This window comes from Acanthochromis polyacanthus, chromosome 14 (assembly GCF_021347895.1).
Source record: "Acanthochromis polyacanthus isolate Apoly-LR-REF ecotype Palm Island chromosome 14, KAUST_Apoly_ChrSc, whole genome shotgun sequence".
Lineage (NCBI taxonomy): Eukaryota > Metazoa > Chordata > Actinopteri > Pomacentridae > Acanthochromis > Acanthochromis polyacanthus.
Window position 1 is genome coordinate 31,457,904 of NC_067126.1, and position 16,471 is coordinate 31,474,374.

The 16,471-nt window shown below is 41.3% G+C and overlaps 1 long non-coding RNA gene across 1 annotated transcript; it reads left to right on the forward strand.

Moving 5' to 3' along the window:
• The first annotated feature begins 8,220 nt into the window (after window positions 1–8,220).
• On the forward strand, window positions 8,221–15,234 carry LOC127537201 (uncharacterized). The gene is made up of 3 exons (XR_007946818.1): window positions 8,221–9,515; window positions 9,943–9,995; window positions 15,123–15,234. It is a non-coding gene; the product is annotated as an uncharacterized LOC127537201 (long non-coding RNA).
• Window positions 15,235–16,471: the final 1,237 nt, after the last annotated feature.

A 16,471-nucleotide genomic window follows, 5' to 3' on the forward strand; every position in this document is an offset into this window, starting at 1 on the left:
TCATTACAATATTTCACTGATTGGCACTTTTAAACATAGATGCATGAACAAAATAAACACTGTAGAACCTGGAATGAGTTTTCTTCCTCATCAAATTTTGGCGCCTTTGCTACCCACGATGCAGCTCGACCGCTGGATTGGAGACTCATCTTTGCTATGCTAGTAGCAGCTACTGAACAGGTATGTAGGACCTACAGACTGAGGTATGGTAATGTCTTTTTTCCTTTTATTTCTCATAGCCTTTCCACAGTTTTTTTTAACTTGTATTCAGTCGTATCACTGCTTTATTTGAGACGTTAGTACATTTTAGACTTTCTTCTATCACTGTTGTCTAAATGGGCTTTTCTAATTGTGTTAAAATGAACCTCAATGCTACAATAAATATGTCACTGTCAACCCGAGCTAGGGGTGGACTGATGTTGGTAAGTATTTGATAGGCATTTGCAGTTCAACTTGGAATCTTTGTGTCAAAATGTAGGTTAACTCCTACACAGAACTTTTTTGAAATGACGTGTATTTCTGTTTTATATATGTTTCATTTAAAAGATAACTTTTCAATGATAATTAAACCTGTGACAGGTGACCATTTGTTGAGGTTCTAGTTAAAGGCTTTTAATGCGTTGTTAATTTTTTCAAAATGACAGTACGCAGGACAGGTCCATAAGTTCAGTATCCTTGTTACAACACCAGCATTTGTTATCTTCACTTAAACACATTTCAAACAATACAAGAAGTGTAAAATCGAAATCTGTGCCCATTTTTTTGTAACGGATGAACCTAAATTCTCTTGTCTTCTTTGCAGCCAAGCTGACACTTGAGAATCACATCCTACTACATTTCTTAATACTCACAATCAGACTAGTGTATGAACTGCATCTAGCATTAAAATCTTGATCCATTCTCTTGTTCTTCAAATTAAATATATATTTTCAAATAATCTTTATCTGTTAAATAAATTGCTATTCAAGTAACTTATCTTCCGATTATATTTCTATTCCTGGTTGCATTGTTAGATTTCGTTTCCTACAAAACCGTAGGGTGTATTTTCTTCAGCATTTATGGGTTTTCTATCTCAGATTGGAAGGAAAACCTTGTTCTTTTCAGGACTGTTCCCCTCTTAAGTGTTCGCTAAATGCAGCTTAGAATAGAAAGTAGAAAGCAGTTGAGGTATTAATGTGAAATTTCCAATGGTTTTTTTTTGTAGAATACCATATTAAAGATCACAACTGGCCTGATTAATTCCTTTCCTGGTATGTGTTGGGGATGTTTTACTCGTATAAGGGCTGTAATTTTGCCCGGGCAGCCTCTTGCAGCTAATGCAACTTCTGATTGGTGCCGATGTTGAGTGTTGAGACTAATGAGTATTATGGTTTTCAATTGAAAACCTTTGTGCCACTGTATTGCCCCCGCTTGTGCAGATCATTGTGATGAATACCCATCATACTTTATAATACTTTAACACATTGTCACTAAATGAAGGCTGCCGGGTCAATTTTCAATTTTTTCCTCTCTCCACTTGAAACAAGACAAAACCTTGGAACCCTTCACATCTCTAATTCAGACTGATTGAATCCACTCATGGCCACGAGGGGCCTCATCTCACTGGAGTTTTCTCTGCTTTTTCTGCTGTGAGTGCACATTTCGCATTGCGCTGCACAGGCTCAGCCTACTGACCTGCTAGTGGAAAGTGGCGTTATTGTTTAGTGGGCCCATGAGTTTATACGCTGTCTCATTAATTCTACCACATTTCTATCGTCAGGCTTTCATTCTGCCTGCTGATGCACCTACTCGGGTCTTCTCATATCTGGTGGATGAGGGAAACGAACCGCTGCGGAGTTGGCTTGTTTGGAGGATCTGCAGGCCCCTGCGCAGCTGTCAGAAGGTTGTGAAAGCCCCCTTTGCCCCTTCAGACCACACAGTTGAGTTTACAGAGGCTTAATTATTCCCCATGCATTCACACGTTGAGTCTATCCTGGGCCCTCAAGTCCAATTGCACCTGTCTGTATTGTTTTAGAAAAGTTTGACATTTTGGGAATTAGGCTTTTCATGTTCTTCCAGAGAGTTGGACCAGTTGCCCCACATCCACTGGAGTCCTGATCAGGAAAAAATGCAGCACAAAAGTGACTTTTGCATTTTTGTGCTTCTTTTTTTTTTTGCAGATTAAACGAACCAGATAGTGTTTTAATGACAGCCCTTTAGAGGTGCTGGAAAATTATTCTTACTTTTTTTTTTTTGTCTTTATACCTTTGATCACCAGCAAAAAATGGATGTAATCTCAGAGTCAGAAAAGTGCGGGTTCCTTAAACTTGCATTCTTTCAAACAGGCAGCCGGGGGCGACTCCTGAGTCCGATTGTGGAGATGTCAATGAGAAAAAATAGCCCTACTTCTCCTTTGATTATTTTCGTAAACATTTTCTAAATTAGTTTATGGTCTGAATCGCTAGTTTGATGTCGCCTTCAATGCAGCATGTGTTAAGTTTGTAAATTAAAGTCCCATTTAAAGTATGAATGGTAAAGAAGGGTATATTTTAGGTCGTGTAGCATGCTTGGGTTTTTAGGTCAGATCCACCACTCGCTTGCTATTGAAAAACAAGTCTTAAAAACATTCGTCCATAAACTAATGAATATGTCACGGTTACTACGCCTGCATTTTATGTACAGTTTATCCTTCTGGCAGAGCAAGGCCAGTTGTTTCCCCCTATTGTATGTGAGATTAATGTTATTCTCATTTAACTAATCCTTGGCAAGAAAACAAAAAACTAATTTTTCCCAAATGTGCCTTGATATTCCACCGCATAAGTATAGTTGTTTCCAGCCACCCTCAGAATCTTAACATGCTTTGGTTTAGGGTTTTTTCTCACTTTATTTATTAATCAGTGTGAGCATTTACTCCTAATTAGAGCTGAAACAAATAGTTGGTTATCCAATTAGTCAGGTAAACAGAAAACTAATCAGAAACTTCAAAGATAATCAAGCAACTGCTTTGAGTCATGTAGTAGTTTCAGGCAGGTTGCCAAACAGCCTCTGGTGGTTGGAGCATCTTTAATGTGGGCATTTGCTGTGTTTTTTTTTTTTTTTGGGGGGGGGGTTTGGGCGTCGGACTGCATCTTGTACACAAGTACACATCTTGTACTTGCACTTTTGTGACTTTTTGCACTCCTCTGTTTTTTGTTCCTAAGAGCCCTGTAACGGTAAATTTCTCCTTTGTGAGATCAATAAAGTCTATCTTATCTTATCTTACTGTGGGTCCCAGCAAAAAAGCATTTAAAGGGTGTTAAAAGGGGAACTCTGTAAGAAATATTTAGCTATTTTCTAAACAGTCAATTCCATCCATCCATCCATTCTTTATACACCGCTTTATCCTCACTAGGGTCGCGGGGGGTGCTGGAGTCTATCCCAGCTGACTCGGGCGAAGGCAGGGGACACCCTGGACAGGTCGCCAGTCTGTCACAGGGCTAAACAGTCAATTGAGAAAATAAGTGATGATTAGATAAGATTGATCATGTAAAGTATCTTTAGTACTTATATCACAAATCACAAGGGCGGTTTTTGTGTTTGTTTCTTGTAAGTTCAACAATGCTACCCTTCTATTCTTTCAGCTTTGGAAAATGCTCAATCTACTTTGGTGAACAACTGGCAACAGCTTGCTCTTTTTAGATTTTTTTCTTGCATCTTTTAAAACATATTTTCATGGAAACGGAAAGCTTTTGAAGTGCATTTTTGTGTTGAAACTGGTCTTGTTTTCTGTTTTAGTTGGCAGGTATGTATATCTTTAAAGCCACTCCAGATGTCAGGTTTTATATGTTCAGAAACAAAGCTATGTCCAGGCTAAGAAGTCTGATATTCAGCATGTCTATTTCAGCCTATTCCCCTTTCTGCAGTCGATCAGCCACTCAGGTGCAGTGAATTGAAATCTGAAGAAGGCAGTGCTCTTTCTGCCGGAGTCGAAGCTATTACAGTGGATCCAGCAGTGGGCCCTCAGCTGCTGCGCTTTCTGTAAAGGGGGGATGCAGGCTGTCTGTGTCAGAGTGGAGATGTGGGAGGTTGATTTATGTCTGAAACTCTCGGGGGTTTCATTCTCCCCTCTTGCTCTTTTCATATTTCACCAGATATTTAAAAAAAAAAAGGCAGGAGCATGCATTAATGCTTCCCGATCATGTTTAATCATGCAAATAACTGCATGTAACCTACATTAAAGCAGGCAGAAAAGGCTCAGTGCCAATTCTCCTGTGAAACAACAACAACAGTATCAAGCTTGACTCGAAATATTTGGTTTCACCTGTTGGCATTTGTGCTACTGTTACCTTATGGCGCCTCCACATCTCTCCGCCGAGGCAGACAGTCAGGGGAATTGAACGGGAGCCCAGCTGTACTGAAGGACCTGCTGAACATGATACCTGTGTGGAGGAGCTCCAGCGTCTTAGCCCCCAGGTTCCCAGGAGGGAGCCGGGCAGGAAAGTCGCAGCCCCCCCCACCACCACCTCCTTCACTGGAAAAAATGCCTCTGTCAAAACAAGAAAAAAAAAACTTAGTTCAAGGTAAAAGGGGCTTGAAATAAGTGGAAAAAATCTTCCAATAGAAGTGAAAAATGAAATATGATATTTAGAATATTGAGATCTTAAAATTAGCTGGGAAAGCTTAATTTAAGCTATATTTTATCAGGATTGTCAAGTTTAGGTGGCTTAACCCTCCTGTTGTCCTCATTTACAGCACCGAAAAATATTGTTCCCTTGTCTGGAAAAAAAAAAAAAAAAAATTCAGCAAAAAATTCCCCAAATTTATAAAAAATTGCAAAATCTTCAGGAAGAAAATTCCATAAAAGTTTCTCTTAAAAGTTTTATTTAAAAAATACAAATTTGGGAAAATATCTAAAGTGATTACATATATATCAGTAAAAGTTGTAATATTTCCTTTAAGAAATTTGCTGGATTTTGGTTGATTTCCCCCCCCCCCAAATGTTATTAAAGAAATCTTTTTTTTTTAGCATTTCTTTTTTCCACCAATAATTTTTCAAAAATTTCCCCTCAAAATTTGAAAATGTGGAAGTATATTTTTTCCCCATTTTTAAACTTTAAAGCAGGTCAATTTGACCTGCAGGACGACACAAGGGTTAAACTTATTTTGAGTTTTCTTGTAAAATACAACTCGAAGCAAGATGATTTCAAGATTGTTTGACTTAACAAGATATTTAAGAGGCATTGTCTTAAAACAGGTCCCTCCATCTTGCTGAAATGTCACTTGTTAAGTGAATTGATCTTACATTAAGTGGGATGAGAAACTTTGACTAAAAATAAGACAAATAGACTTGGTAAGATTTTGAGTTTTTGCAGTGTTCACCACCACCACCACCATTGCTCTTCCTATCGTGTATCCATTTCTTTTGTGCTCCTCGGTTACCCACATACCCCCGGGCTAACTGAGCCCCCTCGTTGCCGTCAGTGAACCTGGCCGGTCCCTTTTCTTTGCTAAACGAGTCCTCTTTAAGATAATGTTTGATGCGTTGACAGCCAGAACCAAAACAGTGTAAAAGAAACCGAGTTTGACATCTTTTAATTGTACGTCAGAAAGCACAGATTGTGGTTTCTTGGGCTGCTTTCAGATCCCGCTGCTGATATGGTAATTTGCTCAAGTGAAGGATGTGATGAAAGTGGTGCTGTTGATAGTTTAGTAGCTAGAGGTCCCTGGAGTCCAGTCGGCTGGTTCCCCTCTCCATAAACATGACGTGATTCATAAAAGCAGCGCGGCTTTGAACAGCGTTTGTTTCAGTGAGTCACTTTTTGGTGTCAGCAAATAGAAAATGAGCAGAAAAGGTTTGAATTTTAAGACAATATGTTGTCTCACAGGGAGGGATCTCTCATCTCCTGCAACAAACACAAATGCTCATTATGGTTTAAAATGAGAAAGTCCTGGGAGTGAACCTGCCGGTGTCTTTTTCAATATTCATGGTAATTGATTTCCATCTATGTACGACCAGAGCTGGTGGTTGTGATTACATCTGTCGGCTAAATGAATTGGGATCATGGTGTACTTCAAATTGAGCGTGCTTTAAGCCGGATTTCTATTCAGATGACATGAAAATAGATCAGTTAGTGTATAAAGCACTGGATTTTGTTATGGTGATTGACAGCGAGTGAGCAGCCTCATGACAAGACTTGTTATTTTTGTCACAGGCGATGCATGTTTGTGGAATAATCTTTCCCGTCTTTACAGCCAGATAAAGATGATGTCGCTTATTGAGAGGCTTCATTTATTTCACAGTTTTCATCCTCCTCGCTTTCTGTTGTGCTATTTTAATTGACTTCAACAAATGCAAATGACCCTACGCTTTGTAAGTCATCGTATTACGTATAATCGCGCTGACTGGAACCTGCTGTGGCATTTGGTTTTCATTTACTCCATGTGCAGCGCTGAAATATGACATAACAGCATCTACCAGGAAGTTGGGCTGTTTGTTGAAAATCCAAATGACTTGTGGGTAATTATTAGATGGAAGAACGGGAAACATTCATGTGTCAATGTTAAGCACAGCATGGAGGATTTAATTGTTGGTTATTTCTGTTTAAAAAAAAATAAAAAATCAACATCAACAGAGGGTTTTATGTTTTGATCTGCACATGAATGGCCTCCTTGACTGAAGCTGCTGTTTCTTGAGACTGAATTTCCTTGCGGGGCCTGGCTGAGTATTAATCTCTTAAATGAGCCGTGCTGCGGAGTTGGATGAACATGTGCTTTTGCTAGATGTAGTTTTTCCTAATTTAAACTGTCCCATTAGACCGTAATTGTTGCTATCTGAGGTTGGGACAGAGCCGTATGGGAGGGGAGCGAGAAGTCAGACCGAGATGGTATCAGGGTCGCGGAGACAGGAAGCCTCTGTGTAATCATGTCAGGGTGGAGATCTGGGCCTGAGATCAAGCCAACTGGACTGCTCGCCTTGTTGCTGTGCTGCGGCTCCAACAGTCGGCATGTAGAGCTGCTGTGAACGCATCTTTGTTGTTCCTGCAGGGGCCTGGATTTCACCTGGGTGTTTAAGCGTTGGAGCAATTTCAAGTTTGTATATGAAAAGAGAGACAGCCTGCTGCTGTGGAATAGATTATGAGTACCAGCAGGGATCAGCGGTTAGTTTCTGTCAAAACTTAGAGGGAGGAGGGAACAGTGGCTTTGGTAGAATGAGGTAAACATGTGAGGACAGGTTGGGAAGAAAAGTGCAGTTTTGCCCTCAGAATCATCGTAGGTGATTAAGATATCATTTACTGCTTCTACTGAATTAAACTAATAAATAACAGTGTTTCAAAGGTCTCTAAGAAGGAGCTCTCGCACACTGCAAAAACTCAAAATCTTACCGAGTCTGTTTGCCTTATTTTTAGTCAAAATGTCTCATTCCACTTGATTTAAGATAAATATACTTAACAAGTGACATTTCAGCAACATGGAGGGACTGGACATGGAGAAAACTTCTGATCTCCACATTTTCAACATTTTTGGGAAATTTTTTGAACTTTTTTTGGTGGAAAAAAAGAAATGTTTCTTAAGAACCTTCACCAAAAAAATCAACCAAAATCCAGCAAATTTCACTGGATTTTGGATGATATTTTTTTGTGTGAATGTTCTTAAAGAAAATATTAGCAGTTTTACTGATATATGTGTGATCACTTTAGATATTTTTAGGGGTTTTTGGAAGATTTTTACTAATTTTTTGAAAACATTTGCAATAATTTTCTTGCCAAGTTTGGGGGATTTTTTAAAACAAAACTTTTAAGAAATTATTGGAATTTATTATTGGATTTTCTTTTTTTTTTCTGCTGAATTTTTGGAATTTTTTCAGACAAGGAAACAGTATTTTTTGGTGCTCGTAAATGAAGACAACAGGAGGGTTAAGACAAAGTATAATAAATGTCTCAAGTCACACAATCTTGAAATTTTCTTGTTTTGAGTTGTATTTTACAACAAAACTCAAAATAAGTTTAATACATCTCAAATTAGGCAGTTGCATGAAAGCAAAAATCTATTTTTGAGTGAAAAATGTGTATTTTCTTTAACATGTCTGGCTTCTTTTAAGACACCTAAGCTTGACAATCCTGGTAAAATATAGCTTAGAATAAGTTTTCACAGCTAGTTTTAAGATCTCAACTTTCTAAATGTACAGTATCTTATTTCAAGAAATCTTACCAAGCAATTTTTCGCTTGTTCTATTTCAGATCGTTTCACTTATTTCAAGGTAAAAGTTCCTTGAAAGTTTTTTTTTTCTTGTTTTGAGAGGGGCATTTTTTCCAGTGCAGTAGCGAGGTCTGCTCAGGAGAATTAAACAAATCCACATGAAGGTTTTTTTTTTTTTTTGCTGCACCAACACAGTAATGGATATGTTGGTGCATGTGCCCTCCAGCAGATTGAGGAATGCTCAGTAAACCTTAACTGTACACAACAGTCAGTGGATAATGAGAGGAGCGCTCTTACATTACACATACTGTATGTCACTCACAATGCGATACCAAAACACTCCCAGGACCCGGGTCTGAAACGCTGCAAAGCTCTCGCTGTGTTTGTTCCAGCTGAACCCAAGCTTACTAAGTAAATAGGAATGCTGCGCACAGAAACACACTGACATTTGCCAGATGCTCGATGCTAATTAGGGCCAAGTATTCCCCCTCGGATGGAGTGTGTGAGAAACCGTGTAAGTGCACTGCTGGCCGACCTGTAAGACCTGACTGTGTTTGTGCTCTGCATGCTTGAACATAAACTCAGGATTGTTATTCAGAGCAGGAGTTTGTTAGTTCAGTTTTTGTACGAGGAGAACAACACGAATTCCAGTTCTCTTTAAGGTATGTTTCAATTTGGGACTAAAATCTCTGTTAATTTGGAGTCTAAATAAACAGTTTTCACTGAGTGCTAAAAGCTCAGGATCTCCCACAAACTCCACTTATATGCATGAACAGATATTGCTCTGCTCCTTGACTCTGTCATTTACATTTTTGCAGATGGGTGCTGCCAGTGTGGGTGAGCTGCAGCCAAACACAGGTGCTGAGAGGCAAAATGCTTTGTTGCTCCCAGTTAGCAGCTTACCGTCGACACACGATACCTTTCAGTTATAGCATCCATCATTTATCATCTTGCCCCCACATTCAAGTCTACGCCTCCAACTGTGACCTGACTGTGGACCTGTTCCTCTGTCCCCAGAATGGCGGTGCATTAAGCAGGAAGTGAAAGGAGACCTGAGAGCTCCCGCCACCCACAGGCCCACCCTTTACCTCTCCTCACCCGGCTCTCCCAGCTCTGTGTCCTGGCTCCTGTCCAGGTTCTGGAGCTGTGATGGGGAAGGGTCACGGTTCGCGTCTGACCCCAGGCCTGCATCTTGGATGTTGTTATTATTAGAGCTCCGTGCCCCCCGGGCGGGCCGTCCCCGACGCAGGAGGAGGAACTGCTGGGCTCTGGAGAGGCTCTAGACCTGGAGAACAGCTGTGCGGGTTAGAGGCTGCTGGGGCCCCCCTGGGAGGGGGGTTCCTGCACCGACCCGCCAGGAGGTACAACTGTTTTCTATATTGACTCTCTGCACAGCTTCACACACTGACCAAAGCATGTTACTGGACACACTGTGGGGCCATGAAAGCTAACAGAAAGCTTGCAGTACATGCAATAAATTACAGTGCAAGCTTTGATCTGTAGGGTTGGGCGCTAGGACAATATACACTGATTTTTCATCCAGCAAAAATGGGCCATTTTATCTGTATTTCTTCAAGATCTTGGGTGTATAAGAGCATTTACAGAATTATTTTAAAGCATTCTTTGGCCTGTGATGCCTTCAAATAAAATAATGCAATCAATCATCCCAGTTAAAGCCATTTTAGGTTGTTTTTTAAAGTCTGACAAGCTGAAAGTGTTCCGTATTTCGAAGAAAAATTCAAGAAAATAAATGCATGGCTGATTGTTTTCCATCTTTTCTCATTTCAGATGTGCATTGAGGGTCCTGACCGACGGTTCGGGAAACACTGTATTAGACTGAGGTGAGCAATGTTGAAAATCCATTAGCAGGACTGCTTTATGAATTATTAATATTGGTTTTGTATATGCTTTTTGCATTAATCTCTTGAGACTCTTTGATCTGCTTAAATAGCTAAAAAAAAAACAACAACTTCCTAGCTATTTACCCTATCCCTTCATTGATTTTCCAGATAATTAATTATATCATGATATGTCTGGACAGTTATTGTGTCCCAGAGGTGCATTATTATTTACTGGTGGACTGTCAGTACTTAGCAGGTGCTCTTCAGTGGATTTATAATCGCATTTGAGTTCTGCTTTTGCTGCATAGCTCATATACTGCAGGCAGATTTTTTATTTGTGTAAGCCATCACTTGCTTTGTGAATGGATTACAGCCACGAGAGGCCAAAGGGTATTTAAAAGGCTACCTTCCCTCTCTCTGCCATCTTAATTCTGCCTATTCTTGGCAGGTCTGGAGGGGGGCCTTCTAACTGTGTAAATAGCTCTGGAAATTGCGTGTGGCCTTTGACTGTCTCTGTAATTGCGAGCCTCTTGCAGTATTTTGCTTGGCAGTCTGAGAGGTTAACCCCTGAGGGCTGGAGGCCTGGAGCTCTGCGTCTGACTGGCAGAGGGCTCCTCAAAGCCCCACTTGTTCACCTCCCAGCCTGGGCAGCTCTGAGCCACCGCTGATCCTCTTCTGGGCGAGAGGGAGAGTGGGCGGCCGCTGCTGCATTCAGCCGTGGCTGAAGCTCTGCAGGTTGAAGTCTGGAGTGTCGCAGGCCCACACAGACGAGCTCAGGCTGCCCGGCTGCACCTGGGCAGGCGGCAGCGCTAGCAGCTTTGTCACCTCTGCTAGAGAGCACCACTTAGCTCGGGTTTTAGACGTAATCAGATTATATGGATGCTGCCGTACTAAGTGCTTGATCGGTTTCCCCAAAAACCTTTTTCCCATATTCCCATGAAATTGCAAATGTGGACTGCAGCTCCAGTTAATTGTGTGCAGATGGATGCACTCAGTTTGGTTATATTGAATGAGTGCTTGATGCACTTAAATTCCAATTTATCAATTTACACAATGTACCACTGTTCATTTACAAAAGGAATTGTCCGTACGAAGCCACAAAACAGTGTTGAGTGAATCAGATTAGGAAAACAAATGTTGAATATTCAGATATGGCCAAAAATAATATAGTGTTAAATAGATTTTTGCTCCTAATTTTGCACATTAATCCTCTGCTTTGAAGGTTTCATGAGTTTGATTCTCAGACAAATTCAGGGGTCAATCTGGGGGTCTGGCCTAACCTGTCCGCTGTGATGGATGATGTTGCCGTATGAAATGGGCTGTAAAGATGCAGCCTCTTTTGGAGTCGCAGCAGAAGCTGCAGAGAAAAGACAACATGTGCAGTTTGCCTCCTCGGATTCCCACATTGTTCTCGCCAGCTCTGCTCCCCCTGGGCCTCGACAACGACTCGCTACACCCCAGACAAAAGTACACTGGCAGAAAAGAAATATCAAGGCACAAAGGCTCTTTATGTAACGCTGTCAAGTTGCATTGATTTTTTTTCTGTATATTTGACAGACAACATAAAATCGTTGCTTCATGTCATGTCAAGCTGGGCTTCGGAGATTGCATCGGCTCTACCAGTATCGTTCCATTCTTTGGTAGAAATATTTCTTGGACTGCACTTTGCGGAGAGATGTTTAATTCATTTGTGCGAGCTCTGAATACGTTTGTTGCCTTTACACAGTGACACATATACAAACTGTTCTACGCAAAGTCAGATCTGAATTAGTTTTGGAACTAAACTTTTGTGCACTGAACCACAAGGCAGCAGGCTGTGCAGCATCTGAGGCCCGCGTCCGTTTTATCAGTGAATGGATGGATTCAAGGGCCGACGCAGGAATGGGGTGCTGGTTTGTCTCTCGGATTTTTTGCGGAGGATCAGCAGCTGTGCAATCAGACCTGGCTCTGACCCTACCTGTCCGGACGTTCCTCCACACCCTCCGTCATGTCCAAGTGTCACGCACACGCTGACGAACCGCCGGTCGCGTGCAACCTCTGAGCTGGCTTGACCCGCAGTCTGATTTAGTGAGGATAAGCCACAACTGCCAGCACTGTGGAGACTTTTGGGGAACACAGAGCATTATTCTTTTCCCTTAGCATTCATCAGGCCTTTATTTAAACTCCAGCCTGATTTATTGCAGAGCTGTGGCCGCTCATTCTGTGCGATACGGAGGCGGATCGCAGGACCATGATAAAAACTCTCTTCATACAGTTTTGGGTACTTTAAGATCTCGTGAGAATGTCCTCTCTGGGTTTAGTTCTACTGTTTAGTCCACTGATTGAGGTTTCACACACAAAACAGATGAAACATAATGAGTGGTAATGCATTAATCTTTTGAGGAGCAGACAGACTAATCAAAATTAGTTACAATACAATGGTATACACACACATTACTAAATCAATAATCCAATATATGCTGTATACTGTCCTACAAAAAGAGCATGTCTAATCAAACATAGATGTGTACAAAGAAACTTAAAGTTTTCAGGCTGTCCAGATCAAAAGGTTAATGCTGTCATGTGTTTATAGATATGATATTTTACCCTAAAATCATTGACATAATGAATTAAAATGCTGAAGAAATGTTGCATTCTTACAGCAGTGTGTTTTTTAGGTTCATTGTTGTGTCTGGAGAGATCAAATCTAACTTAAACTGTAGTTGTACTAAAGCCAATCTGATAAACAAATCCACTTATTGATACATTAATGTATGTACTTTATGTAATATAACCAAAAGAAATTGCATTAACTTCAGTCAGAAACTGAGATAACGTTTAGTCCTAATCTGCTCAGCTTACTGTTACTTCACAGTGAGTTTAGGTGTTTTTGTCTTCAGCTGCAGACTCATTCACTTGTGAAAAAGGAAACTGTTTGCCAAGATGCTGGTTTATAAAGCTGATATTCTCTAAAATCGCATTAATAGTCTCCTCTCCAGCTACTGAGTTTGCTGTTGCACAAATTGAAGTCCTGTGTTCTGTTCATTCTTTTGGTGAACGCAACTTTTTTAGGCTATTTTCATTCAACCTTTACATTTCTACTGTATTATTTGAATAATTATGGCAGTATGAGACTGTATAATGTGCACTTTTCATACATTTTGCTTCAGTACTGTTCACTAAAGTTATAAACACCTGATTTTTACTTGTATTAACATAATTTTGCACTGTACTATTATTACTTTTACATTAGCAAGGAATCCGAGCGCTTATACCCCTTTTCTCCGATGAAGAGCCACAGTGTGCGCTGACATTGTTTATCTGATGACTGAATGTGACACAATAGAAGAAGCAGTCGGTGTCGGACATGCGGATGCTCTGCCGATCCCCGTTGAGAACACTAAGCTCTGTATTTGCCCTCCTCTTGCTGAGTATAACAGCCTCTCCAGCCCAGGTTAGGAGTGGGGCTCCCTGCAGCTGCTGTCTCTGCGGCTGATTAGTGCAGTGATGAGCGAATGAGGGCTGGGGGAGACGCGCACACACACACACGAACACACACACTATGAAAGGGTTAAGCAGCCGGTTAGGGAGGAGACCTGCTCTGTGTCCAGGATGTTGAGTGCTGCAGTGCGATGGTGTGCTGTTACACTGTATGAGGCCTCAGCTCCACTTGGGCTCTGATTGGGCCTGTAAGATCACAGCCACCCCCCCACCCCCCCACCCACCCACCCCCTCATCCTCCCCTGAGGGTTTCTCTCTCCACATCCTCCCTGTTGATTATCACCACTGCCAGAGCTGACTCTTGCACTCCAGCTGCTGTCCACACTCTGGCTCTGGGGCTAATTTATCCAGGCTGCATGGAGGGAGAAAACTTTCTCACACAGTACAGAGAAGCCTCAGCTTGTTGCCCCTCTGTAGAAAACCGCCATCAACCACCACTGCTGCTTCTGCTGCTGCTTGCCTTTTCTGTCAGGCTTCCCTCAGTGCTGAGTTTAAACAATATCCAGAGCTGCAAATGTTCAGAACAAGGTCACCATCCTCTTTACTTGGAAATAGTTCATCAGTGATAAATAGACAGCAGAGGTTTCCCCACATGTGTTGCCCTCTGCAGGTGTTTCCTCTGAGCAAAGCCAGGGCAGAGGGCCGCCTTCACTGTCCACAGGGTGACTCTGAGCAGTCATCTCCAATGTGAAGCTCAGCCCTTAAGCTCTTGATACAAAACACACATACAATATCTCACTAGCTACTGTATATCAAAGCATTGTGCGCTTCCTTCACAATGCAGCCGTGAATAACACAGGTGAGTGATGTTGGAAAGATTGTTGGCTTGATGATTTCTTTCTCCAAGAGAGAAGGCTGAGGATGAAAAGTGAGTTGGAGTTTCTCCCCGAATTGCTATTTCTGCATTAGGGTATTTCAAGTTATTGTTATTTGATAAAAGCAAAGCCTGAATAATTCACACAAACATCGTCATAAGACGGAGCGGTGAAAACATCTATTTGACTTTGTGAGGCTGTGAGGGAGAAAAACACAGTAATTGACCAGTCAAACAAGTGACTTTGGAGCAGGACAAAAGAGGTGGATCTCAAAGAAGACAGGAATCACAATAAAGTGTCGCCTTCAGGTTTTCTGACAAAAATTTGAATTTGAAATGTAGCCGACTTGCAGAAAATGTTCACTTTATTGAAAGTGGCTTGTCAGAGCCATAATTAATGTATTTAAGTGACACATTTTGACTCTAAAAATACAGTTTTTGCTCATAATGGGAAATATTATGGTTCCCATTTGTATTTAATTCTGTATGACAGTCAATAATTCAAACAAGGCCTGCATCCTCTGCCCTGGCATGTATCCATAAGCCACTTGGACACACGCCAGCAGCTCTGGGAGTAAAGCCTTATCTTACTTGTGATTCTTAGCCAAAGCAGCATTATATGAGTGTTGATGGGGGGGAGTCCTCTGTCAGCCGGCGGGGCTCCGGTGTCTCAGCCGGGCCGTCCTGGGTCGCACAATTGGGCTGAGAGGGCAAGACGTGGCTCCACAACCCCAGCCGCCCCCTCCTCAGCTCGCCACGTTAAATGAGAGCATTGTGATTGCAGACCTGCTCTCATCTTCATGTACAGTCTCTTTTTTTTCTCCTTCTCGCAGCACATAATGACCCCAGACTAAGTGACGACAGGCGCTGTATCCGACCAGGACGACCACGTAGAAATTAAAGCTGAGGATCTGATTCAGCGTCTCTTTCTGCTGTCCGGAGACGTTTCAGGTGCGTGGTTGTGTATTAATGTTTATCGACACACGTGTTACATTCTGATCCTCCATGTGACTCCTGGAAGCATCGAGGCAGGTGGTAACAATTGATTAAATCAAATTTCTGCCCAGAGGAAGAATTCAATTACGGCATTAAGACCTGTAATCTGATGCACTCCTGCCTTCACATGTAAGCTGTGTAAATTGACAATATGACACACATCCATAGTATTAATCCCTATAATTTCACTCACATGTGATAGGAAAATAGTGCAAGGAGCGTATGGCTGAATGCATTTATCTAAACAGGTGCAAACACATGCATCAAACCCACCGTGGAAACAACAAAGAGAGACATGATTAAATTGTTCTTCCCTCCACAGAAACGTCCCTTCCATCATCTTTACAGTGAACAATGTGGTCACACTACACCTGACAGGTATTTAAGCTCTTGTAGCCCTTTTAGCGTGGAATCCCCCCTCTCTTTCAATTAGAAGGTGCAATTCAGAAATCAAACCCAGCAGCACTGTTCACCGGCAGAAGAGTTATGAGACGCTCCATTTTTGTCCACATTTAACTAAAGTGCACCAAGATCGTGCAACCTTTTGTGAACTACGAGAACAACCCTTCCACCGAGGTAGAGATTATGTTCAAAGAGTGGTTTGTTTTAGTCAAAGTCAGCTTTATTGTCAGTTCTTCAACATGTACATGACATACCAAGAATCGAAATTACGTTAGTCTCTCTTTGTGCAACAGTAGGCATTAAATAAACACTTAGAAGGTTCTGAGATAAAAGAAATAGTATAAATTTAGAAATGTAATGTACAAAATAAGATACAAAAGGGCAAAAACTACTTAAATTAAGAACTAGAGAGCAAAAAACAGGTAAACTAAGAACAAGGAAGCAAAACTAGAACCAAGCAACAACTGAGAACTAAGAAAAGCAGAACTGAGTGAAATGTAAACACGACCATGAGATACTCACAAAATGCCCTATTGGACTGTTGTCAATACTTGGTAGCTTAAAAACTGGTACCGTGATTCTATCTCGCCTTTATTAGCTGCTGAAAATACATTTCCTTTCCCATTTTGCAGCTACTGCATGAGCATGAATCCAACATATTGTAGCAGCTTCGGTGCTTAAACTGACCACAGAGATAGCATCTTAGAAGGCAATTAAAAAGAAACTAGCTCAAATTGTGTCTAACTTTGTGTTGCCGTGCTATTTTCCCTGTTTATTTTGAGCG